Below are 27,412 nucleotides of genomic sequence, written 5' to 3' on the forward strand. Positions count from 1 at the left end.
TAGGCATTCTTGGGGAGATGGAATGGGTTGGTCTGTCCATATAAGAACCTAAAGAGAAAGACTAAGTAAATTCTGCTGCTCACAAGCTGATATTACTGAGGGAAACTTCTTCCAAGATTCTGTGACCTAAAGTCAAGGACATCCTGAAAATGTGATGAATGCAGGATGTAAAATTACAGAATTGTGACATTATGCAAGGGTTCTGACAGTTAGATTACTGTGAGTTTCAATTTACAAGATAAATGTGCCTTAAATTACATTTGGATCAAAATGTTATTAAATATTAATATTAGCACCATAATATAACTTCCTCTCCATAGTAGTCATTCAGTAAATATGAGTTGTATCTTCAAATCAAGCCAAGTCAAACGGAAAATTGTCTGTATACATCCCTATGTTTTCCAAGTGCAGAGCAGGGGATGGATTTAAGTAAATCCAGAATTTTTATCACAGTTGCTTTATAGTATAATTTAAGATCAGAAATTGTGATATCTCCTACCTTTCATTTGTTTTCCAGAATTGCTTTTGACATTATGGGTCTCTTCTGGTTCCAAATGAATTTGAAGAAAGTTTTCTCTAGCTCTGTGAGGTATACAAATGGTACTTTCATTGGGATTGCATTGAATCTGTACAGCAATTTTGGGAGTTTGGCCATTTTCACAATGTTGATTCTTTCTATCCAGGAGCATGAAATATTTGTCCATATTCTCAAACCTTCTTCAATATTTTTTCTCAGAGTACCATAATTTCCACTGTATAAATCTTTTATATCCTTTGTGAGACTGAGTCCTAAGTACTTCATTTTGGGGGGATGTTACTGTGAAAAGCATGGTTTCCCTAATTTCCCTTTCAGTGTGTTCATTTTTTGTGTACAAGACATGCTACTACTTTTTTGGTGTTGACTTTGTATCCTGCTACATTGCTGAATTTGGTGATTAACTCTATAAGACTCTTGGTGGAGTATTTGGGGTCCTCATCTGCAAATAATGATAATTTCACTTCTTCTTTTCCAATCTTTATTCCTTTTATTTCTCTCTCTTGTCTAATTCCAGAACTATAATAAATAGGAGTAAACAGTGGGCATTCTTGTCTTGTTCCTGATTTTAAAGTGAAAGCCTTCAGTTTTGTCCATTTAGTATGATGTTGGTTGTTGGTTTCTCATAGATGGCTTTTATCAGGTTGGGATATAAATCATCTATTCCAGTTCTCTATAGGGTTTTTATCATGAATGATTGTTGGACTTTGTCCAAGGTTTTTCTGCATCTATTGAGATGATCATGTGGTTTTTGTTCTTGGTTCTATTGATGTGGTGTATTACATTTATGGATTTGTGTATGTTGAACCATCCCTACATTTCTGGAATTAATCACAATTGATCATGTTGTATAATCTTGATGATTTGCTGCATTCTGCATGGTACAGATGTAGAGACAGACCTGAGGATCAGTGGAACAGATTAGAAGATGCAGACACAACTGCAAACGCACTCAGCCACGTTCTATTTGGTAAAGGGGCCAAACAGGTTCACTGGAAGAAAGATAGCCTCTTTAATAAGTGGTGCTGGAAAAACTGGCTTTCCAAATGCCAAAGGCTAAAACCAGACCCATGCCTTTCACCATGCACAAAGATACAGTCAAAATGGATCAACAGAAACAATAAATCTTCTGGAGGAAAACATAGGTAGAAATCTTAAAGACATAGAGCTAGGTAGAAAGTTCACGAACAAAAACCAAATTGCATGGAAAATACTTAAAAGAATCAACAACTGGGATCTCATCTTTTTGAAGTTTCTGCACTTCAAAGCAAATGTCCAACATAGTAAAAAGAAAGCCAATGAATTGGAAAAAATTATAGCTGACTGTCCCTCAGACAAAGGCCTTCTATTTAGAATATACAAAGAATTAAAAAAATCGCCCCCCCCAAATTTAAAGACTCAATCCAAAAATGGACATCTGATATGAATTACACTTCTCAGAGGAAGAAATACAAATAGCAAGTAAATACATGAAAAAATGTTCAACACCATTGGTCATTCAAGAAATGCAAATTCAAACAACACTGATATTCCATCTCACCCCAAAAAGAATGGATAACATCAAGAATTCAGCCAATAACAAATGTTTGAGAGGCTGTGGAGAAAAAGAAACCCTTCTGCACTGCTAGTGGGAGTACAGACTGGTGCAACCACTATGGAAATCAGTGTGGGGATTCCTTCAAAAACTAGGATTGGAGATCCCATTCAAGCCAGCTGTTCCCCTCCTGGTTATTTTTCCAGAAGAACTGAAAACCTCATGCCACAGTGATATATGAGCACCTATGCTTATAGCAGCACAATTTGCCACAGTTAAATCCTGGAAACAACCCAGATGCCCTTCAACTGAAGAATGGATAAGGAAGATGTGGTATTTTTATACAATGGCATATTATTCAGCTATCAAACAGGATAAATTTAAATCATATGTCAGTAAATGGATGCAACTAGAGAATATAGTCTTACATGAAATAAATCAGACCCACATGTGCAAACATCATATTGTCTCCTTAGTGTGAGAACCTGAAAGAGAAAAATGGAATCTGAAGGGTATAACAGACACTGATAAAAGGGAATGAATTTATTCAAAAGGAAAGAGTTACTGAGTTGAGGAGAAGGACAGCAAAAGGAGTTGGGAGAAAAAGATTTACCTATTTATGTAAGCAGCTATACTGTGCATTTCTGCTGACTCGTGAAAAGAAGCAGTTAATACTTTAATTTGTTTCATCTCCTTTTTAAAATTGTTTCTACTTTTTGTCTTCTTAATTTCTTATACATTTCTTTCTTTTTTCTTTCTTCTTGCATATATCTGGTAATATGAATAACTGGTTGGAAGACGACACTATGTGTTACAATAAATACTGTGAAATTCATATTATTTTGTTAAGTGAAAATCTGTATGACTTGTAATTTTTCTGTTTTAATTATAATTTGTACTCTCTTTGAAAATAAATGAATAAATAAATCCAGAAAATTTTCTGAGGCTTTTTGCAACTTCAAGTGTCTCAACCATAGAGAAGTTCTCCCCCTATGAAAGACTCTTCTCTCTCTCTCTCTCTCTCTCTCTCTCTCTCTCTCTCTCTCTCTCTCTCCCCAAGATACTCTCTTTTCCTTACAGGTAATCTGCAACCACATTCTACACAGTACCATTCAGTGCAGTTGTTTTCTTGTGTGTGTCTGATCTCCTTATCTACATTAGAACTTGATTTTCAGGAACTGTGTTGGTCCCATATTTTCATAGACAAGAGCCCTCCAGATTCTTACTTGTCTCATACCAACTCTGAGATACTCTAGAAAAACAGCTTTTTGTTTGTTCTTCTCTGTTTTAGAAATGAGGAAATTGAAGCTCAGAAAAGACAAAAAAGTCAAGATCAGCCCTACAGCTCTATGGATCTTCCAGGGAATGTGGAATTATCACAAAGAATCTGTAGATGTCAAGGTATTAATGTTTGAAAAATGACCAAACAACATTTCAGAAGGACATTCATCCTTTTTATTTGAAAATTTAATACCTTAATATCTACAGATTCCTTGTGATAATTAATTGATTAATTATACCGGTAATTAATTAACCAGAAATTAATTTAAAGATGTTATATTTGATAAACATAAACTCAATTCATACTGGCTTTTGATATTTTTGTAGTTCTCTAATTCACTGAGGATTTTCAAATAGGTTTTGTTTTCAAATGTAGAAAGGAGATCCTCATGCTGAGAAGGTGAGATCCGTTACTAGAACCAAAATAGGAGCTTATTAACAAATTATAGGGGACATTTTTAATAATCCATGCCTTGTGGGGCAATGAGTTTTCCTATTCTTAAGTTGCTTCCTGTAATAAGTTTGTGTATTTTATCAAACTCTAGAACATGTCTGGGAGTATTCACCATTATTGGTCAATTTCTTCTTTTGTCTAACAGCTACCTCCAAAATAATTCCTGATCCTTCTTTTATTACTTTTATGGTCTTGGGCAACTTTAACGTATTTGTGTGCCATTTTCCTCATTGAAAAGATGAGGAAAAGAATAAAACCGGGGCTGGAGAGATACCTCAGTAGAATAAGTGCTTTCCTGGCAAGCACAAGGGCCTGAGTTCAATTCCCGCTTCCACAAAAAAAAAAAGAATAGAATCTATCTCACAGGGCTCCATGACAGTCACATCAGTTAACGCATGTGATGTTTTTGAAAACATCTTTATTGCATGGGAAACAATCAGCAAATGTTGTTATTTAGGCATTCTTGCCATTGTTTTCTGATACATAGTTCAAGTTCAGTGGGTATTTTGGGGTTGAATTAATGAATAAATGAAAATGGAATAGAGGAATGAAGGGTAGCTGTAGATTGTAATTCTTATACATTTCCTTGGTGACATCTAGGCAGGGAGGATAGCTGCTTTTGTGCAGGTGGTACATTAAGGAAGTATTTGCTTGGGTGAGCTTGAGCTGGATGGGCAATGGATGTTTCTGGATCCTTGAGTCCACCAGACTTTCTGAATCTATTGCCTCTATGTGTTAGCTGCATAAAAGCATGTCCTTAAGGGGTCAGTGAAAGAGTTGATCAGCTTGGAGATGTTGTAAAGACTTTATTTCTCATGACCAACCATAAAAGGAAACAAACCCATCAACTCCTGAAAATAGGAGGAGAGAGGCAGTGCACTCTTGCCACAAACCAAAATGCTGAGGACCACAGTTATTAGAGGGTCAAAGGAAGTTAGAATGACCTTTCATAGCAGGCTCAACATTTACACAGCTGAAATTTCACTTCCAGATCATCCTGTGAGTAGTTATCTGATGTCGCACCAATAAACTTCTATCTAATAGAAAGAGTTGTTTGGGTGCTTCTTTTTCTTTGGTTGTTTTTGGTGTTTGCAAAGTGAGTCTTTAAATTGTCAATTTAATTGATATTTAACTGAAACATAACAATGACACATTTGTCATTGATTGGAGTACCATGTAATGTGAGGGTTTAAATGTCAGAGAGAAGAGCTTGTTCCTAGACTTTGATAGGTGAGCTACTCTGAGTTTCAGCCCTGGTTGATTTATAGTCTTTTAAAATAAAATTCTCAAACAGATTGGCCAATAAAGAAATAATCTATTTCTCAGAATTCACTACTTTTTCTGAGATCAGACAGTGCTAATCATGACAGCTTGTGCTCCTAGGCTGCCCCATGTTGGGGAGATTCTTGTCTCGTGCTAAAGACACTATAGTAGATTTTTCCCAGTTCAGACTTTCTAGACGTTTCCAAAAAATTAGTGATTAGATTAAATGGAAAGTAATTTGCTTCCTGTCACCTTCATTTACTAGGTCTAAATGCTAACTCTTCAAACTATTTAAAACTAAGTCATTAAGACCCCCGCCTCCAACATGCTTCCTTTTTAACCCACCAGACATCAGCCATCTCAACAATGTGTTATTTCATGTATCCTCACCAGCCAGCCATATTTTTCTTTATTCTCTCTACTTTGTCTCAGTCCATAATGTTGGGCCGAGAATATTCACCTTCCCTCACCTACCATGAATTTGGCTGGTGAGGAAGACTGCTGCACACTCTGAAGCCCATGTTCAGGGACACAGCAACTGCTGGGGTTCTCCTCAGAATTCGTAAACAAAGGAAGGGGTCTAGAGGGGAAAAACAAAACAATCTGAAATGAGAAGTATTGATTTACCTTATGATTTTTTCTAGATCTCCAGTCTTAATCTTGCGTGGGCCTTTCCCTGCACACAAAATTGAGAATATCTTCATCTTCTGTCTTGGTAGGCAAACTAGATACTAGTACAGTTACTATTGAGTGAGCACCTTTGGCTACTTTATCATTCTTACTGTTACAACAACCCTACAAGGTGAGTTATTATTTCTTCAAACTCCATTTTGCCACATGAGGAAACTGAGGCTCAGAAATTGAGTAATTTGCCATGAGTCAGGAGGTAAAACTTAGACCAGGGGCTCCCCAACTTCTAAGTTTATGCTTCTTCTCTCTCTCTACATCCTCTGTGATATTACATGCCTGAATATACTGAGAAGTTTGCCTGGCCACACTAGGTGCTCAATAACTGTTAGTTTCTTTTTCTCTCATCGTCCTTTCTCTTCCTCCCAGGAATCACTTGCAACCTAAAAAAATGAGGAAGACATGCCAGATCCCCAAAGGTGGTCAAATAACATTAATTCTAAAGTAATATAGCAGGGCTGGGAGATAGCTCAGCTGTCTAAGCACCTGCCTGGCAAATACAAGGACCAGGGTTTAATCCCCAGTGCTGCATGTAGTGTCAGCCCCAGAACCCTGGGGGCATCCTGCTGGCCACCGAAACCTGTAATCCCAGTGCTGGGGAGGCTGAGACAGGAGGATTACTAGGAGTCTGAGCTTCATAGTGAGCACCTGTACCAAATAAATAATAAAAAAAATAAGCTGACGTAGCCAGCTCAAGCAACTCCGTGGAGCTTTAGGGCAGCTCTACAAGAGCCCTGTTGATATCTATTAGGCCAGTTAGCTTATGATCAAGCATTGGCAGAGGAATCTTTCTAAATAGCACTTAATCTGGAAGGATTTTCCTTCTCTTCAAATGATTTTATTCATTCCCCCAGGCCACCCAGTGTTTCCAGACTCTAAAACCATTTAGATGTGGTTTTATCTTCTTCGGACTGTGTTCACACCTTGATGTGGACATCAAGGAAGAGGTCTCAGGTTGGGCTTCCCTTAGGCTCTTCCTAATCTCAGAGGGGTCCTATGTGCCCCTCTGAGGCTCTCTTCTATATCACCTATAGCAACTATCTATCATTTCTCATCAGTATCTTCTGGAAGTGCTTGAAATAAGGAAGGTGCTTTTGCTTATTACAATAACTAGGGGGTACTATTAGCATTTAAGGGTTGGATCATGCTAAGAGAAAGAGCCCACACAAAGTAGCAGTTCCATTGATCCCATCTTCCTGGAGAAGGTCAGGGCTGTGGCTACTCTCACTGTTATCCTTCCTTGTCCAACACAATGTCTCTTCTCCATAGATACTTCTTACAAATATTCTGACTGAATGGTCTCCTTTGTCACCTTCCATCTTTCTGCATGTCACCTCTCTCACTGGAGGTTCTATAAGAGAGATCTTACCCTGGCCTCTGATTCCTGGAATTTTTTAAGGTCAAAAGATTATGGAGCTCTACCTCCTATATTCCATTCCTTTCTCCTCCCCCTTCTCAAAGGTTTCAACAACTTGGAGGCCTGTTGCCCTAGTGAGTGTCTTCTAAATTAATCAGTTATGATTTATCCTTTGAGTACAGCTCAAAGACATGGTCTTTTAGAATAATATTAGGTGGGAACTTTGTCCAAAGTCTGAACAGTGTCCAAATCAATAGCTCTGAAAAGCTGTTGGTTTGATGGGCAAATTGATTGACTTGTTAAGTGATTAAATGACTTCACCAAAATAGCAACAGTGACCCTAGGAAGAGACCCAAACAACTACAACGCTGAAGATTGGAGTCTGATAGTCTTTAACATTCCTACTGAAGTATCAAGATATGGAAACAAAGAAGATCAAGAACTCTGGCTCCCCCCAAGACAGACAGCTCATCAGAGGGGGAGTCAGAACTGTATCGCTGTGAGATGTCTGTGATTGGATCCCAAGTCAGTGATAGAAGGATAAGGCAGCTGTGCGCAGGAGTCTGCATGTTGGAAACTTTCAGAGTTCCTGAGTTTTACTTTCTGGATGGTGGCTTTGAGAAGATGCTTCGCTCCTTTCCCTTTTGTAATTTCATAAAGAAGGTTCTCTTGCCATCATGGGAATTCCCAACTCTGCTCCACTCAGGGGTTCTTCCATTTTCTTAAAGGGTATCAGGGAATACATTGAAAGGTCTTTAAGCATTCTTCTCAAACTGAAAACATCTCTTGAAAGAGTAGTGTGGTGACACATGCCTATGATCCCAGGAACCTGAGAGCTAAGGCAGGAGGATTTGAAGTTTACAGCTAGCCTGGGCAACTTAGCAAGAACCTGTGTCAGCATAAAAAAATGGAAACACAAAAAACTGTATATCCCACCTGGGACAGATCACAAAGCAAAGAAATCTGGTAAAAGAGGAAAGAGCAAACATTTATTTAGTACTGGCCATGTGCCATACACATTACCTTCTAAGTATCTCATTTTAAACTTCTCCCAAATTACATATATTAATTGGGATAAACTAGGCCATCTTTCAATATACAAACTCTCAGACTGACAGTAACTATTATGTGAGCTATTTCATGGAGGAGGGGAGGAAAATGATGTGGAATTATGGATGACTTCTCAAATATTCCATGAAGAAATAACACAGGTCATTTTATTGGCCTAAGCAAATCCCATGACCAAGCCTACTTACAAAAGTGGCAAAGAAATGGAATCCAACCACATGTCTAGGAGGAAAGCTTGAAATATTTGACAAAAAGGTGTTATGATCCTGTGTTGTACGTGAGCATACTGAAGCAGGAAAGTCAGAATGTGATGTATCTGGTTTTCAAAGTCAGTGTTGTGATGACCTGTTCGGTCTCTGGGAGTGAGTGCATTCTATTAGCATAAGGCATATGTGGAACCCAAATTCCCCTTCAGATGCTATTGCTCTGGGGGCTTAAGGAATATGCATGTGTACTGGATATGAACAGATTAAAGCCAAATCCAGATTACTGTGGCTCAGGCATTATTTCTTCTACTTCAGTTCTCTTTCCAGGGCTTGAATACATTGAATGTGACATCATTTGTAATGGGAATTTATTATTGAGCACAGGTTATATCTTTCTTTGAATTTCTAGTCACAAGTCTCATAGGTTTCTTTCGTTTGTTGAATAATGAGAGAAGGGCTATGCTGTATTCAATTTAGTAAGGCTGCTACCTCATAGATATTCAAGGTCCAGAGGAAAAGGCATTAAATTTCTTCTGTTAATTTCAGCAAAAACAATCTTTAAGGAAAAAGAAAATGGTCCTTCGTCAAATGAGCAATAAAATAACAAGACAAATTTTAATAGTGCTCAGAAAATCAGTCCCAAGACTTCATCTTCCTGGAGTTCAAAGGAAGTTTCCCTTATGTCAATTATCTTTAGATTTTTTTTTTCTAATTCTAAGTACTCCTAATGGCAGCGAAGTTGAGGGCATATGATGGATACTCCTGGACCACTGAGTATCCCAGAAGCCAGGAGAGGAGAAAAATAAGGAAGGGAGAAGAAAGAAGAGGACAAGGAGGACAGGAAATACAAAAGGAAAGTGAAATGACATTGGAAGACAAGGTAGAGTCAGGACAGCCAAGGAGATTCTCAAATATTGCTTTACACATCATATGGAAATAACTTGGAGCTAATTTACTGATCAACATGGTTGTTAAAGAACTATATGTGTCGCCTTGTATTTCCTTTGTACGTTAAGGCAAAGCACTTTGAAGCCAAAAAAAGATGTAGTCAGAAGCAAATTGTTTAACTTTGTTGGTGTCCAGTTCATAATCAAGTGCTGCTTGACTTAGTGAACTGTAGTTTGCAAAGATCTTTGAAGGTGGAAAGTGCAATTTCAGCATTATGCATTATTAAATAAGATGCCTGTTTAGGAAAGAAACTCTCTGATAGCATTATATGAGCCTCAACCAGTAGCTAGTACCTGCTAGAGCTGGTTGCCTAAGTGTTGTGATCTAATTTTTGATTGTTAAAAATGGAAAAGCAGGGCCAGCCATATAGCTCAGCGGATTAAAGTGCCTGCAAGCAGCTGCAGGGGCTGGGGGTTTGATCCCCGGGCCTGCCATGTTGGCCCCGCCCCCCGGGGGGGCACACTGAGACAGCAATTGAGACTAGGCATGGTGGTGCATGCCTGTAATCCCAGCTCTTGGGAGGCTGTAAACAGGTGGATCACTATGAGTACGATCTAGTAGTGAGACCCTGAACACACTTCCCTAAAAATAAAAAAATAAAAAAATACAAAAGAAAGAAAGAAAGAAAGAAAGAAAGAAAGAAAGAAAGAAAGAAAAGAAAATGGAAAGGCAAGAGAGCAAACAAGCAGGCCAGGCAATAACAAATGACATGCATCATTAAGGTATCAGCTTGGTTCAGAGAGAGATTACTGAGCTAAAGACAGCCTTATTTACTGGAATGGAAAAATGGAGAGCCAGGAAATTGCTCAGAGGCCTCCTGTCTTTTCCTGTGAACAGGGAGATGCACTATGTGTTGGCTCCTGTTTTGGATCAGAATCTCCTTTTTAGAAATAGCCTCAGTTGTGTCCTTGGAAAAGGAAAGAACATGTGATATATTTGTGTGGGGGGAGGAGGGGAGGATATGCGGAGGAGCCATTGGAAAACTCTCTGGAACCAAGCCGCTTCCCTGAGCCTCACAGTTACGAGGACTGAGTTGGGAGCTCAGCCAGCCTGAGCTGATGGAACCTTCAGATCTCCTGAACCACAGCTCCGAGGTGGAGCCGGAGGGGTCTCATGACGAAAAGACTAGCTCTGCATGTTCAAGCTGGCCTGTTTCTCAGGCCACAGGCTCAGTTTCTCATTCAACAGCTAGTTATTTACCTGGCAACAACCTCTTGTCAGGCAGTTTCAGGCAGTAGGGATGTGTCAGGGAACGAAACACTACACTCATCCCTACACTCACAGAGTTCACATTCATGTGTGTTTGTGTGTATGTGTATGTGTATGTGTATGTGTGTGTGTGAGATAATAAAAAAATAAGTTCTAAGAAAGTAAGTGATAAGAAAGGAGAGGAGAGAGGGAGAGAGGGAGAGAGGGGAGGGGAGAGAGAGAGAGAGAGAGAGAGAGAGAGAGAGAGAGAGAGAGAGAGAGAATGAGAGAATGAGTGTGCTCTCGGGTCAGGGCTAGGGTGAATTTACTGGAAAGATAATGTTAAGCAAAAAGTTAACGAAAGCAAAAGAGGAAGCCGTGTAGGTATCTATAGGAAGAAATGGCCAGCAGGAAGTAGTAGCAAGTGCAAAGGCCCTGGAGTGAGAGAGAACCTGATGTGTGCAAGAAGCGACCAGAACCCAGAGGCTTGAAGTAGAGTACTCAGAGTACTGTGTGGGGTCTGAGGTGAATGATGTAATGTAGAAGCTTCTAGGTCACTGTGTGGACTTTGGCTTTTACTCTAAAGTGCAGAGGAAACCACCAAAGAGTCTTGAGCAGAGGAGTGACAAGATCTGACTTGAGTAGAATTAGTCTTGACTCTTGTGTTGAGTACACTAATGGGAGGCCAAGGAAGGCAGTGAGGAGAAGAGCTTAGAATCTTCTGCAGTGATCCTAGATGGAAGCCACTATGGCCTGACCAGGGCCAGTGCCGTGCCAGAAGTGGTTGGACTCTGAGTAGACACTGGAAGTGGAACCCATAGGATGGGCCTTCTAATCCATATACAGGGTGGGCTGTCCAAGCGTGAGTTGAAGAGCTGTGGAGGAATGGTGGTGAGGGGTGAAGACAAAGAAGAGATTTAACTATAATAAGCAGCTTCATCTTGTTCTTTCTCTTAGTTGAGGGTCAAGTGTGTATTGAGCACAATAGTGACACTGAACTAGCAGGAGCCCTGCCCTCAAGAGCAAGCAGTCCACCAAGGTCAGACATTAAGTGAGTTGTCACTCAAATAAATGTAAAATGATCATTCTGGTAAGTGCTGAGCATGAGAATTGGTGGATCAGTCCCAGAAAGGAGGTCCTGAGAAAGGATACCCGCTCTAGCATCTGAATATACATGTCAGGCCACAAGGGGAAGCAGAAGGAAGGGAAGAGGGTTTCAGGCAATGGAAATGGCACACACAGAGGTTCTGAAGACAGGAGGAGCTTTGTATGTGTGAAGAGACGAGAGAAGGTCAGGCCAATTGGAGTGACTTGCAGAAGCTTGGAGAACAGGGGAGCCACATGCCAGGGTCAGATGAGTTAGGGCTTGTGGGCTGTCTCTGGGTTTTGAACTTTTTCCTAAGATCAAGAGAAGTTACCAGAGGCTTTCAAGCAGGGAAGTAGCCTGGTCACACCACCATGTTGGCAAGCTCATTGTGACTGCTGTGTGGAGAATGAATCAAAAGGTGTAGAGTAAGAGTGAGGCAAGGGAGCCCATATGAAGCAAGAGGGCTCAGGAGAGACCACAGTGCTCAGACCAGGGAGTCACTGAAGAAGTCATGGTGAGAATTCTTCCAAGGATTTAAGAAGTATGTGGAAAGATGAACTTGGTCTTGGATTGGCCAGGAGGGTTAATAGAAGGGGAGGGTTCTACACTAATCTTAAGTGTTTTGCTTAAATCCTTATATAAGTGGAGATAAGATTCTCTTACCTGTAGAACTCACCTACTGGTATTAAACTCACCACAGGGGAAGTGAGAACTTTATTTTCCTACAAATGTCCAAAAATGAGATGTACTATAGGGTGGCTTGGTACCCAACCTTACCTGAGAGAGAGAGAGGTATGATAAATGGTCACCCCAGCCCTCTGCTGTCATGTGGCCTGGTTACAAAATGAATTAATAGAAGTCTGCATCTAAAACATAGCCTCTCAATCAGTACTATCCAGTACAAACACAATCGCACACAAGCTACAAATGTAAATTTATGTTTTCTGGCAACTGTATAAGAAGTGAAGAGAAACAGATTACTTTGAATAACCCATTTTATTTAGCCCCATAAATCAAAAGTTGTATTTCAGTATGTAATTAATAGAATAATTATAAATGACATACTTTTACTTTTTTTTTTTTTTTTACTAATTTTTTTCCCCTGTAATGAGAATTGAGCACAGAATCTTTCCATGGAACTACACTCCCCAAGCCCCTCTTTTTTCTTGATGTAGGATGTTACTAAGTTACTAACTTGCCCAAGTTGGGCTCAAGTTTGAGATCCTCCTGCTTCAGCCTCCCAGAGTTCAGGGGTTACAGGCATGTAATCCCACACTCAGCTTCTTGTTACAAATTTTTGAGATCCATTACTCATTTTACATGCACAGCATGTCTCAAAAGCCACGAGGGGTTAGGACAAAACTGAGCAGCACAACTCTACACCTACAGCAGCCACACGAATTTAAACTCTGAACTTGAAGCACTGGAAATACAGATCCTTTCTAGTAATTAAAAAACATTGAAAATGCTTCAAATAGTGCTTCTTAGATTTGAAAATGTAATGTGCAGCACCAGCCAGATAGCTCAGCAGACTAAAGCACCTGCTTAGGTGGAGGCAGGAACTGGGGTTCGATCCCCAGCATGCTGTGCTGGCCCTGCACCCAGGGCTCACTGAGACATGACTGAGACCGGGCTTAGTGACACACACCTGTAATCCTAGTGTTTGGGAGGCTAAAAACAAGAGGATCTCTATGAGTCCAATCTGTGTAGTGAGACCCTGTAGACTCTGTACTAAATACTTTAGGAAAAAAAAGAAATGTTATGTGCAGTTATTAATTGACTATGTGCATTCAGAAATATCAGTGTACACTCTGTACCTCTGTGGTTTTTAAAAAATGTATTTGGTACAGGGTTTCACTATTCAGCTCAGACTCATAGTGATCCTAATGTTTTCAGCCTCCCCAGCAATGGGATTACAGGTGTGCGCCACCATGCCTGGACTTGGCTGTCCGTTCAGCATGCCTGGGGGTGGGACTGCAGCAGCATGTGGTGCCAGGGATCAAACCCTGGTCCCTGTGCTTGCCTAAGCAGGCACTTAGTCCACTGAGTTATCTCATTGGCCCTGTACCTCCATTTATGTAAGGAAGTGTGGTGGGGCTAGATAATGTATACCAAGCTTTGCAGGTGCAACAATTGTAGATTAGAGAAGTGCAAACAGGTATTCTTTCTCTTTATTTTGTCATCACTCCTGGAGAGATCTCCCCTCCCAAACTCTTCAATGATAGCTGAAGGATGGGAGTTGTTAAGTGCAATAGGAAACTGACAGAACTCCTCATTCTAAGGCAAGAAAGTTGGATTTTTTTTCAAGCACATTTGAATACTGACCAGATGTTTAAATTATTGAGATTATTGATTTTGGGGGGTATACTATAATCTTGTGGCTAAGTTTTCCAAGAGAAGACATTATATTAAGAAATATATCGGGCCAGGGAGATAGCTCAGTAGAATAAGTGTTTGCCTGGCAAGCACAGGGTCCTGAGTTCAATTCCCCAGTACCACAAAAAAGAAAGAAAAGAAAAAGAAAAAGAAAACTATCTTGAGATACAGTTAGCCTTCCATATCTGTGAGTTCAGTATTCCGAGCCAACCAAGCTCATGTTGAAAAATAAATTTTTAAGAAAGCTATACTGAACATGTACAGAGGTTTTGTTTTTTTTTTTACTTGTCATTATTCCCCAAACAATACAGTGTAACAGCCATTTCCATAGCATTGACCTTCATTAGGTTTTGTAAGTAATCTAGAGATCACTTAAAATATATGGGAGGCTATATATAGGTCCCATATTATGCAAGGAACTCATGTATCCCATATTATGACAACTGCAGGGGGTCTTGGGCCCAATGTCCAATGGATGGAAAGAGATGACTGTTGTATAGATGAATTACTATCATATAGTAGATCTACTTCCAAGCCCTTCTAATTGGGAGGTTGGGGAATGATGGATTGGTCATGAATTTAGAGTGGGTATAAGACATATGCATTCATTACATTATTTTTCTCTACTTTCACAGGCTGAGCTTTTCTGTAACAGAAAGGTTTTGTTTTTTTTTTTTAAAGTAGAATCTTGAACTTAAACTTCAGGCACTCCCCTTAACTGTTGTATATGCTTCAACACCCAATTGAGCACAAGATACATACAGTTTTCATTTAATAGTGAAGTGAAACAAAGCCCCAGGCACATATTTCCCGTCATTTACATTTCTCTGGTGGTTTTGGTGGTAACATGACTGCCCTCTTGTCCTTCCCTTTGGTACAGTTAGGATCGATATTTATAAGCAAAAGATAGTGAGCCTGTGATCCGAGGAGATCCCAGACTCCTCCAAGGCCTCCCAGGTGTCAAGCAGCTTGACACTGTATCACTGATGTGGACAAAGCAAATTGCAAACACAGAATGATATAGATACTTGGTCCCTAGGCATAAGGAATAGTGCTTCCTCCTTTAGAGGTGACATGCTACAAAGGACAGGCAGGGGTGCACTGAGAAAGAAATTCAGGAGTCAAGAAGACCCGGCATCTTGGATGTGTACAGATCTCTTGTCATTCTGGGTTACCCAAGCATTATTTGAATTTTGGCCTGATGCCTTCTCAGTTCAGTAAAAGATTTCTAGTCTCTTCCTGTCCCCTGCACCCTCTTAGACATCCATGATAGAGTATGAGGAGTATGGACTCCATGTCCAAGTCAGCACCAGGCTGTGATGAGGAGCTCAGTACTAAATTGGGAGCTCACTTTTCCTCCCGGGCTGTCTGAGGCTCTGTTGCCATCATGAATGACACAGTAACTATCTGAACCTGGAAATTCATGACCAACCGGCTTCTTCAAAGGAAACAAATGGTCATTGATGTCCTTCACCCCGGGGAAGCAACAGTACCTAAGACCGAAATTCAGGAAAAACTCGCCAAAATGTACAAGACCACACCAGCTGTCATATTCGTGTTTGGTTTCAGAACCCGTTTTGGTGGTGGCAAGACGACTGACTTTGGCATGATTTATGATTCCCTGGATTATGCGAAGAAAAATGAGCCCAAACACAGACTTGCAAGACACGGCCTGTATGAGAAGAAAAAGACCTCAAGAAAGCAGTGGAAGGAATACAAGAACAGAATGAAGAAAGTCAGGGGCACCGCGTAGGCTAGCGTTGGTGCTGGCAAGAAGCCGAAGGAGTAGAGATTCTGCAGTGCCTGTCTGCAGTGACTGCGACTTTGTTCACGAGAAGATTTAATAAATCCTGTAAAACCTTCAAAAAATAAATAAAATAAATTGGGAGCTCAGAACAAGCCTGCTGCATGAGCACCTTCATGTCCTCATGCCCAACATATGCAGTTTCTAGCCAACAACTCTGCTGGATGCTTGCCTTGTCACTAAGAAATAAGGAACAGACACTCATTTTCACTCTCAAGGAAAGACTGTCGCTAGTACATTTAAATCAGTATATATAAAGCGAGAGAATAGGACTCGATCAGAAAATGTTTTCTCTTTTGCATTTTCAGCAGCCAAAGGAGTATTGAGTTTGGGGCATCAACATACAGCACAAATGTGAATTTTAAGAAAAATTTGGCACACACCTCAGGTTAAATCGTGCTACTTCCCTCACATAGGATACTTAGCCACAGTGGTAGCAATCCGGTGCCAGATGTTCTTAAATGTCAGGCAGTGTAAGAAATGGTTTCTCAGAATTTTAAAATCACACACACACACACACACACACACACACACACACACACACACACACGCTGGAAATGCTACTGTAATGTTTCTAAATAAAAGAAACTTGACCCCCAGGGAAGATGAGGCAACAGCTGACTAGAGTTTAAGATGGGTCATTGGTTGACTGTCAGAAGCCAAGAATGCTGTCTTTCCCTTAAGCAGTATGCTGCAATCCCATCACTCATGAGTCAGATGATGGCCTGCAGCAGGGAATGCCCAGTTCTTTGGGGAGGAAGGACCATAGATATAGTTCACCTTGTTGATTCCCTTTGCCTATTGAATAAACTCCTCTATACCATATAAATCAGAAGAGCAAGCAAGAATTATCCAGAAGAAAAGGCTTCCCTGGTGTTCGGTAAAAGCACTCGGTAGTCCTTGTGGTCAGCAAGCACAGTGTGGTGTTGAAATACCGTGTGCCTGTTATTCTTCCTAAATTCCCCTTGACAACTTCAGTTTATCAAGTTCAGATCAGATGCTCTTGGGGAATCTTTTTTGGGTCATGATTCTCATCTCAACTAAATGCATATTTCAAGATTTTTTTTGTCTCTTCTTATTACTCTGAGTCCAGTTGTATATTTTCTTAACCTCTGTCTGCACCAGAGGAAGAAATCTAATGGTATATTTCCCAGTGGATTGACGAAGCAGTTAGTTGGAAGAGGAAATTGAAAAGGATGTGAGCTTTACAGGGATCAAGCTAGAGTCAAAGTCATCTCGCGGTAATAGATGAGCTAAGATTCTAGGCATTTGGGCTCTAGAACTTTAAAATTCTCATATCTTCAGTGTGCTTCTGCTGAGTACATCCATTAAGTCTAAATAAGATAGCATTAGAAACGTTACTCCCGTGCTCTTAACAGTCCATAATTGACTCTTTTAATCTCAGGGATATTTGTAGGAATGAAATGTAATAATGTTTCTGAAAGTTTTTGAAAGAGTTGAGAATTATCTCAGTGTAACTTCTCACAACAACATAAAATAATTCTCTCAATAAACCTGGAGTTTTTTACATTCCTATAATAATTATGGGTCAGTTTTAGTAGCGTGTTCAATCTCAAGTGGAAGGTGAAGGGAATTATTAAAAGCAAAAAGATACATTTAAGGAAATAAGTAGTGTAATTTAAGTATAAATTAGATTGGCATTTTTGGAAAATAATTTAGCAATATGTACAAAGACCAGAAAAGTCATACTCTCACTCCACAATTCTATAGCTAGAGAATCTAATATAAAGAAATGATAAAGACTAACAAAGATTTATGAGCAGAGTTGTCTACTATAGTATTATTTATATATTGCATAAAAATATGGAGCGAATAGTGTTATAAACAAAGACATATTCATGGACAGTAAAAGACTTGAAATAAACCAAAATATTAAGTTATTCTTGGATTATTGATTATTTTAATTTTCTCCTTTAGATATTTCAGTATAAAATTTTACAGTGTGATGAATTTATATTATTTCAAAGTCATTAAAATAAATTACGTAGAATCATTCAACTTAATCTAATGCAGGTGCCAACACATTTTGTCTTTTAATAAGTCTTGATCAATAGCCAGTTTATCCCAACTGTGTTTATAGCTTTCTTCTTGTTCTTTTGCTCCCAATATTGCCATGTGGGTTTCATACCACAGCTGCTGTTGACCAACAGCCCTGTAGCATCCAAATTGCTGAGTCACATATCAGTTTTAGGGTGTCAGCATTCCTTCTTTGACTAGCTCCACACTCATCTTCCCAAGCAGTTCACAAGACATAAATGCCCGGGCTCAAGCTCTCTGAGATAAAGTACACTAAGGCACACTCTTAAAGTGTGGCTGCTTAATCCTCTCTAAGAACTTCTAAGACAGGGGCATCATCCAATATGTTACTTTCCTATTAATTTTTATAGATTAATTGTATACCCTGAAAGCTCAAAAGATTTAGAAATTTTAGGCACTTCTGTAAACTCTGGGTTGAACTCATTGGTGTTTTGTTATTAGATCCAATCTTGGTAGAAAAGTGTTTTGTTATTTATTCACTCATTAAAATTAATCCTCCAGTCAGAAAAGATGAAGATGAAAACTTGAAGGGAGAGTTATGAAATGTTATTGGATGTACCATGTCAGAAATCTAACCTAGAGAGAGAGAGAGAGAGAGAGAGAGAGAGAGAGAGAGAGAGAGAGAAACAGACACAGAGTCAGAGACAGAGACAGAGACAGAGACAGAGACAGAGACAGAGACAGAGACAGAGACAGAGGAGGACAGGAAAGATGAAGATGAAAAGGAGGAGAGGAGAAGGGAGGAGAGGAGAGGGAGATGGAGAGGGAGACAGAGGGACAGAGATACAGAGACAGGCAGAAAGAGACAGAGAGGTAGAAGTGGGAGAGGAGGAAAAAGAGAAAAAAGAAAGGGAGGACCCTCGGAGGAGGAGAAGGGAGGAAAAGAATCAGAGGAGAGCAAAAAAGGCATTAATTGAAATCAACCAGAATCAACCACTCAAAGTCAAAAGGCACCAAAGAATAGAAAATAAGTCATGGGAAAATCACTTTCAAAACTCTTGGACAAACTATCCAAGCAAATATTCTTTAACCCAAATCTTTTAGATTCAGTCTTACAGCATTCAGGTGTGCAGAACAGGCCCCTCAGCATCTAGCCTTTTCCTCACCACTTCATGAATTTGTCATATGATTGTCATGCAATTTAGATCCAGCTATTTCTGCACACTTTTACACTGATTTGGAAAATGTCCTTCATACTTTGGTTTTGGTTTTTACTGAAGAAATGTCATTCAAGTGAGGATGATTCATTTTCATGAATGGATTTTTCTCCTGTGGTTTTGCCATGGATGAGAGTTGGGCGTATGGGCCTCATTGAAGGCATGGCTGCAAAAAAGTGTGTTAAGTTTCTTGCATCTTCCTTCTTTTGTCTCCTTTCTTCACATTCTAGAAGTTAAATCTTGGTTATATTTGTGAGTGTTATTCTGAATTAAAAGTAAATTCCTATTCCTGACACCATAGCCTGAATTCATCTAAACTGTCTCAGGGAGATGTATTTTATATAGATGAGTCATGCATGCTTGCATACACTCCAGTACGCACACACACACACACACACACACACACACACACACACTGTTATCCTGTCTTTGTTGTTTAAACATTTCTAGTAGTAATGATTCCATGCAAACTAAATATCTGGTATTACTAGAAACTTCATTTTCTTAAAATTTGTTATTATTGTTTTTCTAGTGTATTTCTTCTTTTTCTAATCTTTACATACTTTTGTGATGGATTTATATAAGCCCTTAGTACCAAATATTACTTTCATCATAGTTATCATCCTGAGAAAACTTCATTGGCTGACTTTGCACGTCAGGAACATATTGACACAAATCTGGATGGCCGTGACACACTCTTGTGGCACTAGCATCATATATGTGGCCCACTCTTGACCTAAACATCCTTATGTACCATATGATACAGTTGTCATATGTTGTAAATAATTTTTCATGTTGTTGTTGAGACAGAGGAGCAGGGGTTAGGCCTGGGAGAAAGGACTGCAGTTGCGTTCATCCCAAGGAGGAAGAGCCCTTTTCAAAACCACAATAGGAGAAGTAGAAGGCAGCGGTCACCGTGATGGTGGTGAAACTTATGTGATTATAACAAACATTTATATGATCAGAAAATGAATAGCTATTTTGTAACCTTTCCTGAGATCCTGAGCTTCGGGCTGATTCTAGGGGATTTTCGAGGCTAGTTTCTTCCAAGACTTGAATTTGTATGATTCACTGGAAAGTATCCCCTGGGGATGGACAAGCCCTTTCTGGGTGAGCACTGTGGTGAGATGAAAGACCTGCTTCATTGCTGCGAGGACGGGTTCCCTGACTGGCAGCATCGGACTTTCTGTTCGCAGAATGCTTTCCCCTTTTGTGAAGACCTTTCACATACTCTACTTGATGACTCTAGCAACTGGCATTGTAAAGTGATCAGGGCACACCAGCGTTTCCTCCAGTATGCCTTTTTACAGAGTAGAAAAAAATGGAGTTCTGAGATAAGTGACTTCCAAAGCTCACTTAGTGATTTTAATGAGCAAAGGGAGGTGTGCAGGCCACACTAATTGGGTTGTGTGACCCAAGGGAAGGTGCACCCTTGGAGTGAAACACTAGCTCAGCCACTTCCACTCTGACCGCAGGCAAGCAACTTCTCCTTTGTGCTTTTATTTCTTATCTACAAAATGGAATAATGGTACCTTTCATGCAGCATTGATTTGGGGATTGATACATGACTTTGTTTCATTTTTTTTCCAGTTCCTTTACCTTTTAGATCATTGATGTTTGGCTTTGAGTGCCACCCGGAAATGTACAGAGACAGAAGGAATGAGTGGTATGGACACAAGACTGGACATTAAGTACACACTGCATATACCTGATTGCTCTCCCATCATCTGACTCACTCATTCCCCAGAGCCAAGACGCCCTTGGAAGCTTTGCTCTGAAGTGTCCTTGTGTGCTTTTCTGTCTGTACTCACTCAAATGCCTTTTTTCATCATTACATTTAGAGTATTGATGGCATTGAGAAATGTCCATTTTTTTTTAACAGAGAACTCTCACTTATTTACCCAGTAGGCCATTATATAAGTAGGCTTGAGAAGTGTTAACAATAGTTCATATAGAATATGAATGATCATTCATTCGAATAAAAGCTTCCAGCTATAACAGAGAGCTTAGTGTCATGATGAAGAGAAATCAGAAAATGACAGCCCTTAGGCCAAATCCAGTGCACTACCTGGTTTTGTAAATAAAGTTTTATTAGAGCATAGGCCACTCTCATTCGTTTACATCATGCCTCTGCTTTCATTGATGGCAAGGTTGAATGGTTGCACAAGAGACTGTGCACCCCCCAAAGCCAAAAATATCTATTATCTCACCCTTTACAGCAAAGGTTTACCAACTCCTGGCTAAGAGCTGCTGCTTCTGGGCTATGTGACCTAACACAAGTCATTTATACTCATTATAACTCAAATTCATTATCTATAAAATAGGGATAATAGTATTGATTGAACAAGATGATCCATGTAACATCCTTGTATGTAGTAAGTCCTCAGTTAACAATAGCTATTATGATATGTAATTGGCTGACCTGACAGGAAGTTCTTTGGAGAAAACACAGCCTGAGAGCCAGCGAGATACCTCAGTGAACTAAGCACCTGCTTAGCCCAGCACAGGGACAGTACCACATGCCACACTGGCCCTGCCCCAGGGCACACTGAGTGGGCCACTGAGATCAGGCATGGTGGTGCACGCCTGTAATCCCAGCACTAAGGAGGCTGAAAAAAGGAGGATCACTACAAGTCTGAGCTGCATAGTGAGACCCTGTACCAAATACATTTAAGAAAAAAAAAAACATCACTCAGCTTGGCCTGGGTTTCACCCCCCAACCCACCCTGTAGATGTCAACAACAGCTAAAGTAACCCTGTTTCCTGCCACAATCATGTTGTCTTAAGATCAGCCATTTAACACCATTAGCTCAACTTCCAGGACATTAAAAGCATGTTCTACCATTCCTCCACACTTAGTTTAGACATTTGGATCAGTGCCATTGAATATTTTCCAATAGTCTGTATACCCTATCAGGAGAAGGGGAATTGAGTGAAGCTTTTGCTGGAATTAAATGTCAAGAGTACCAGCTGCTTCCTGCTAAAAATATGAGTTAGATATTCCAAAAGGTGTGAACCATCAATCAAAATAGAAGGGAAGATTTTTGCATTTAGTTGTTTGTTGTTAGAAAAATTAAAAAAAAATTTTTTTGAAAGAACCAACCTTTGACAAATTGCACTGGAAGCCATTAGGGAAGCTGAAAAAATCATTAGTCTCCCTTTGCCTCCTCTATATGGTACAAAATGCTTTCTCAATATAAAGAAGAAGTCTGATTCTGTGCTCCCATCAGCATATGGAGGTGATTTCCAAGAGAGAAGTGAGAAAAAAAATTCCACAGCCCAACCTTTCAGAAGTGTCACAGTCATATGGAGAGAAATCGACTTTCTTCCTTCTCATCAAGCCTTGCAGGTTTTTAGTCATGGGCGAGGTATCGAGCTGTCAACCCCAGTCCTCTTCAGTTGGCTGGCAAGACTTTGCACCAGGTGTACACCTGGGAGGGAGAAAGGGGATAGGAACAGTCTGCAGCCCAAGACTCAGGTGTGCACAGTGCCCTGGTGACCCTGCCGCCACCACTCCAGGATGTGGCATGCCCTGCTCCAAGTGCTTCCCTCGGTGGCTTCTTAGAATCTCAGAGTGGCCGCTGTCATGAACTGTGGGTTATCTGCTCATACTTAACATAGAGAAGTCCTCTCCTGACATCACACTCCATGCAGGGTGGCCTGGGTAGGTGGTAGAAAGAGGGAAACTCACAGGGTTTCTTCCATCAGAATGTCTCCACTGCCGTCTTCCCCACTCACATGCCTACTCCTACTTCCCTTGATACACTGGCTCTGTCATTTATATTCAACCCTTGCATTGAGAATGTCCCTTTGGTGGATCCCAGCCTTTGGGTAACCATGAGATTCACCTACGGAGATCTTTATAAGCAAAAAACCAGTTTATGGGGGCTTAAGGTTAACCATCGAATTCTGATCTCTAGCTTCTTGTCTTGCTAAGAAAGTCCCCTGGGTCTAGACACAATGCTCCCAGAGTGCCTTTGTATAATTTGATTTTTGTTTGGGTACCAATAAGGCAATTTTGAATGAAAAACAGACAAACAAACATGAGTATTCAATCCCCAGCCTAGAAATCCTGAGGGAGTGTAGGTCTGGAAGGAGCCTAAGTGTTGCATTTTTAGGAAAGTGGCTGGTGCATTGTAGATTTAAAACCTTTCAAGTGATTCCAATATGTGGAGACCTACTATGTGCCAGCTACTTTTCTAGGGGGAGAAAACTGAACACTGGCAAGATGCTTGGTCTCATGGAACCAATGGTCTAGTGGAACAAGCCAGATAATAAATGAATGGCCCAATACTTTTCTGATAGCGCTACCAAGAAAATAGAAGTTGGCATTATAAAGAAGAGAGATGGGGGATGGGAATCCTTACAACTTGGCAGAGTATTCCAAGCATTAGTGCGGTAGTCTTAGACTTTGCTTGTGTTATGCTCCAACTGCATGTACTCAGAGGCACCATCAGGCCACACTCCTTGCTCCAGATGGTCACCCCTTTATGGCACATAGTAGGTCTCAACATATTGGAATCACTTGAAAAGTTTTAAATCTACAATGCACCAGCCACTTTCCTAAAAAGGCAGTGCTTAGGCTCCTTACCAGACCAGGCTGAAAGACTAGAGTGGACCCTGGTTTTGAGGTCAGCCCAGATCAACCACTGGAGGGAGAAAGCACCCAGAGGGCATGCAGGCCCCTCGGGGGGTTGGGCCCCAAGATGCCCCAGCTTACTTTCTGGCTCTTTCACTTACTACTAAATGAATAGCAAGTTGAACACATCTTGAACAATCCTGTTAGGATTGTTTTTTTAAGTCTCATGTTTCCTACATTAGTGATAACTTCGTTGACTACCTCACTCCGAAGTAATGTCCTACTGTCAGCATTATTTATTGAATATCAATTTCTGATTTGTACAATGGCAATACTAAGAGCAAAAGGAGCCACACTTATTCTGCGTAAGCACTCCGCAAGGTAATTAGCTTGTTCCATTATTTCCAAGGTAGACATTGTGAGTCCCATTTCATAAATGTGGAAACTGACTCTGAAATGTTCGTAGAACTCCCACCCTGGCTTGCCTGTTTAGGTCTATTAGAATTTGTGCTCTGTGGCTCTGTCATTGCTTTACCCAGTGAGGTGGTAACTCCCTGAGAAAAACGTTCACCTCACCCACCTCTGCAGAAGACTCCTGTCTCTGCCCCACACCAGAAGCCTTGCTTGTGGGGTTATAAATACAATAATAGTGCATCTGCAGGGCCTCTGCTCCCGAAGAGTCACCCCTGAGGTGACTGCCTAAGAAGGTTCTGGGGTATAAGCCTCAGCGTGACTGCTCACAAATTGCTCTGACTGAGAGCAAAATTGGTGACCCCAGACTGTCTCCTCAAGGCCTCCAGGGGAGTCCTGTCAAACACTGAGACGCCTCAAAGGAACTCCCAAAGCACAGCATGGGCATTTATAAGTAGGCTCTGTGTTTGTCCCCTGAAAAAAAAAAATTCAGGGAATATTATTTTATGCCATCTGTCTTTTTTTTCTAATTAAACTTTTAAAAACTTGGATAACAATACCAAATAAAGCGTCATTCTGTTTCTAGATGAGGGATAGTTATTCAATAAAGCAGACTTGAAACTCCGAGTAAGAGGATTTGGTAGCTAAGGAGGTGGAGGATGCCACACACTGAGGAGAAATTCAGGTAGGGTTAGTGGGGAACTGTGTCTCTGAAGGTAATAGCTTACTTTGTTCACATAATACCCTCATGAGGGATATGATAACTTGGATAAAAGGTGGCTTTCTATGGTGTGTGTTTGAAACAAGGTTGAAGAGAGCAAGGATATGGCTGTGGTGATATTGAGAAGAAATAGCACAGAAAATTGAGAAGTTATAATAGCCTAAGGTGTGGAGGTGAAGTTGTCCCAATATAAGTTCTGTGTTTATTTTAAGAGTAATTAAGCTACAGAGGGTTCATCAGTGCAGACTGTCTCCTCTATCCTCTGCATTTGCTGTTTGCATGCAGCTAGGGGGCGTCATCCTCAGAGGAGGAGTCCAATGGCTCACCAAGCATGCCCGGCCAGGGCTCAGCCCAGGAGGCTGATGGCCCAAGGAGCCTTTTACTGGCTTCTGTGGTGCTTCCAAGACTGGGCACCAGGGCCCTGATCTCATGTACTCTCTTGTGCACACTATCTTTTTTTAATGTATTTGGTTGTCTCACACTCATAGTGATCCTCCTGCTTTCAGCCTCTTCAGCATTGAGATTAAAGGTGTGCGCCACTACACCAGATTAAGCAGTTGCTTTAATCTGCTAAACTATCTTGCTGGCCCCGATCTCATATTTTCTTGATGCCAGAACCTTAGGTTTAAGGGGTTAGAGATTGACCTTCAATACCAACAACTGCTCCATAAACAACGTACAAATCCAACATAATGCTCATGCCAATAAGTAACCCACAGTGATAATGTTTGCTCCTGCAAATTTCTCCACATTACAAATTAATTCATTCTGACTTGGAACTGGCAACCAGCGGTAATATTAATTTACCAGATGGAGACGTGACCTGAATATACGCGCGCTCTTAAAGCCAGAGACAGATCTGTCTAAACAAGCAGCTACTTCAATGCCGAGGAAGAGAAACACAACCAAGTAGGAACTCTTGAGTGAGACTCTGTGTGACGCACAGTACAGTGCAAGGCCCAGTGGGCAACAGAAACTATGAATCCTGAGCTGCAGGGACCTTAAGCCATGGTTGGGAAAAACAGAACTGAACCACAGGCCCATCGGAACGTAATGAGGGAGAAGACATTTAATCTGGGGCTCAGTGAGGCTGACGACAATTGGATCTAAAAGAAGGGAAAGATAATTGGGCATAAAAGTAGGGGACAAAGGCTTCAGGGAAGACACTGAACCTAATTTCAGCCTGTGAAAGAGGAATGAATCAATGAAAAGAGTGTTCTTGGAGGGTCAGGCAGTCTAAACAAAGATAAAGAGGGGGTAAGAGTTTGCCCCACGTGGAAAAAAAATAGCGATAGCCTCGTCTGAAGGCAGTTGACAGGATTTTAGAAAAAAAAAAAAAAAAGGGTGGAATAGACTTGATTATAAAGAAGTGTGACAGATAGAAAGAGTTTGCATTTGATTTGCTTTGTGTTCCGTGCTAAGGACTCTATTTGGCTATAAGCCACAGACATCTGAATATCATTCGCTTAATAAAGTAAGGATATGAAGTCCTTCTTGAGTGAAGCCCTAAGAACAGCACCAAGGGGGATCAGCTCTACACTGACACTGGCCCTCTGCCTCTCTGCCTTACTTGGTGGGAAGCATTGCGGTTAAGCTTGCTGCTCCCTGGTTCCAATAAAGAAGTTCTGCTGGCAGTCTCTTAGCCACATTCGGGACAAAATGATAGAAGGTGAGCCAGAATGAAATGGGCGGGCTCTGCACAAGGACAGCAAGAGCTTTTTCAGAAATCCTTAGCAATGTTCCGTTTACATCTTGCTGTCCAGAACCATAGCACAAAGCATCCCATGGCTCAAGGGATGTCTGGGAAGATTGATATTTTTCCTGAGCCCACTGACATCACAAGTGAAATCAGAGTTTTGTTTCTGTAAAAAAAAAAAAAAAAAAAAAAAAGGAGAATATCCATTGGTGCAGCAAATAGCAACCTCTGCACACTATGTGTATCAGTTACTACACAGTGTTATATGGGTTCCTCAACTGACAGTTGTCTTAGAAAAAGCTATGACTTTTTCTAGATGGATTCACCATTAATATGCAAGAGGTTTGGCAGGTAAGAAAAGAAATATTCAGGAGGGTGTGTGGAAGTTGCTCTAAGTCACCTTGGACTAAAGACGTGGACATGAAGACTAGCATCATAGACATGGAAAGGAAGGAAGGAGTTCAGGGCACACTCTTTTCCAGATAGCAATGAATGCACTTTTGGTTCATTGATAACCAAAAGTGGTTTTGTGATAACCACACAGCAGTGAAAGATCAAGGTGAAAACTGCTAGCAAGTTGACTTCTTGGTCCTTTATTTTTTTCATCTATGCACAAAGTTCACATTTGAGTTATAATCATCCTCTGAACCCCTGCTTATTAGAGCAGGAGCAGCTGATTTAAAAAAAAAAAACTACTGAGAATCAGAGACAAGTTGAAGCATTAAGAAATTCTGGTGTACTGTCATATTTTGACATCAACAACCTCTAAGGGGTAGGGAATGAAAAAGAAGATTCCAAGTCAGAGGATTCTAATATGAATGTGGCCTTCTTGGGTACATGAGCTTTTCTTTCTAGCGCTATCCTCTAAAGCCCTTACTCAGTGGGCCATTAGAATAACCTCCAGATGGGGAGATGGCTCAGTGGAATAAGCACTTGCCTGGCGAGCGCAAGGGCCTGAGTTCAATCCCCGGTTCCGTCAAAAAAAAAAAAAAAAAAGAATAG

At 40.6% G+C, this 27,412-nt stretch overlaps 1 protein-coding gene and 1 pseudogene across 2 annotated transcripts in view; both read left to right on the plus strand.

Annotated features, from left to right (window-relative positions):
• Nucleotides 1-27,412, plus strand: part of Znf366 (zinc finger protein 366) — a 76,115-nt gene that overhangs the window by 12,690 nt on the left and 36,013 nt on the right. The window lies entirely within an intron of this gene.
• LOC111813021 lies at nucleotides 15,408-15,813 on the plus strand (annotated as a pseudogene).

Source organism: Octodon degus, unplaced genomic scaffold, assembly GCF_000260255.1.
Source record: "Octodon degus isolate 3935 unplaced genomic scaffold, OctDeg1.0 scaffold00001, whole genome shotgun sequence".
In the NCBI taxonomy this organism is placed as follows: Eukaryota; Metazoa; Chordata; class Mammalia; order Rodentia; family Octodontidae; genus Octodon; species Octodon degus.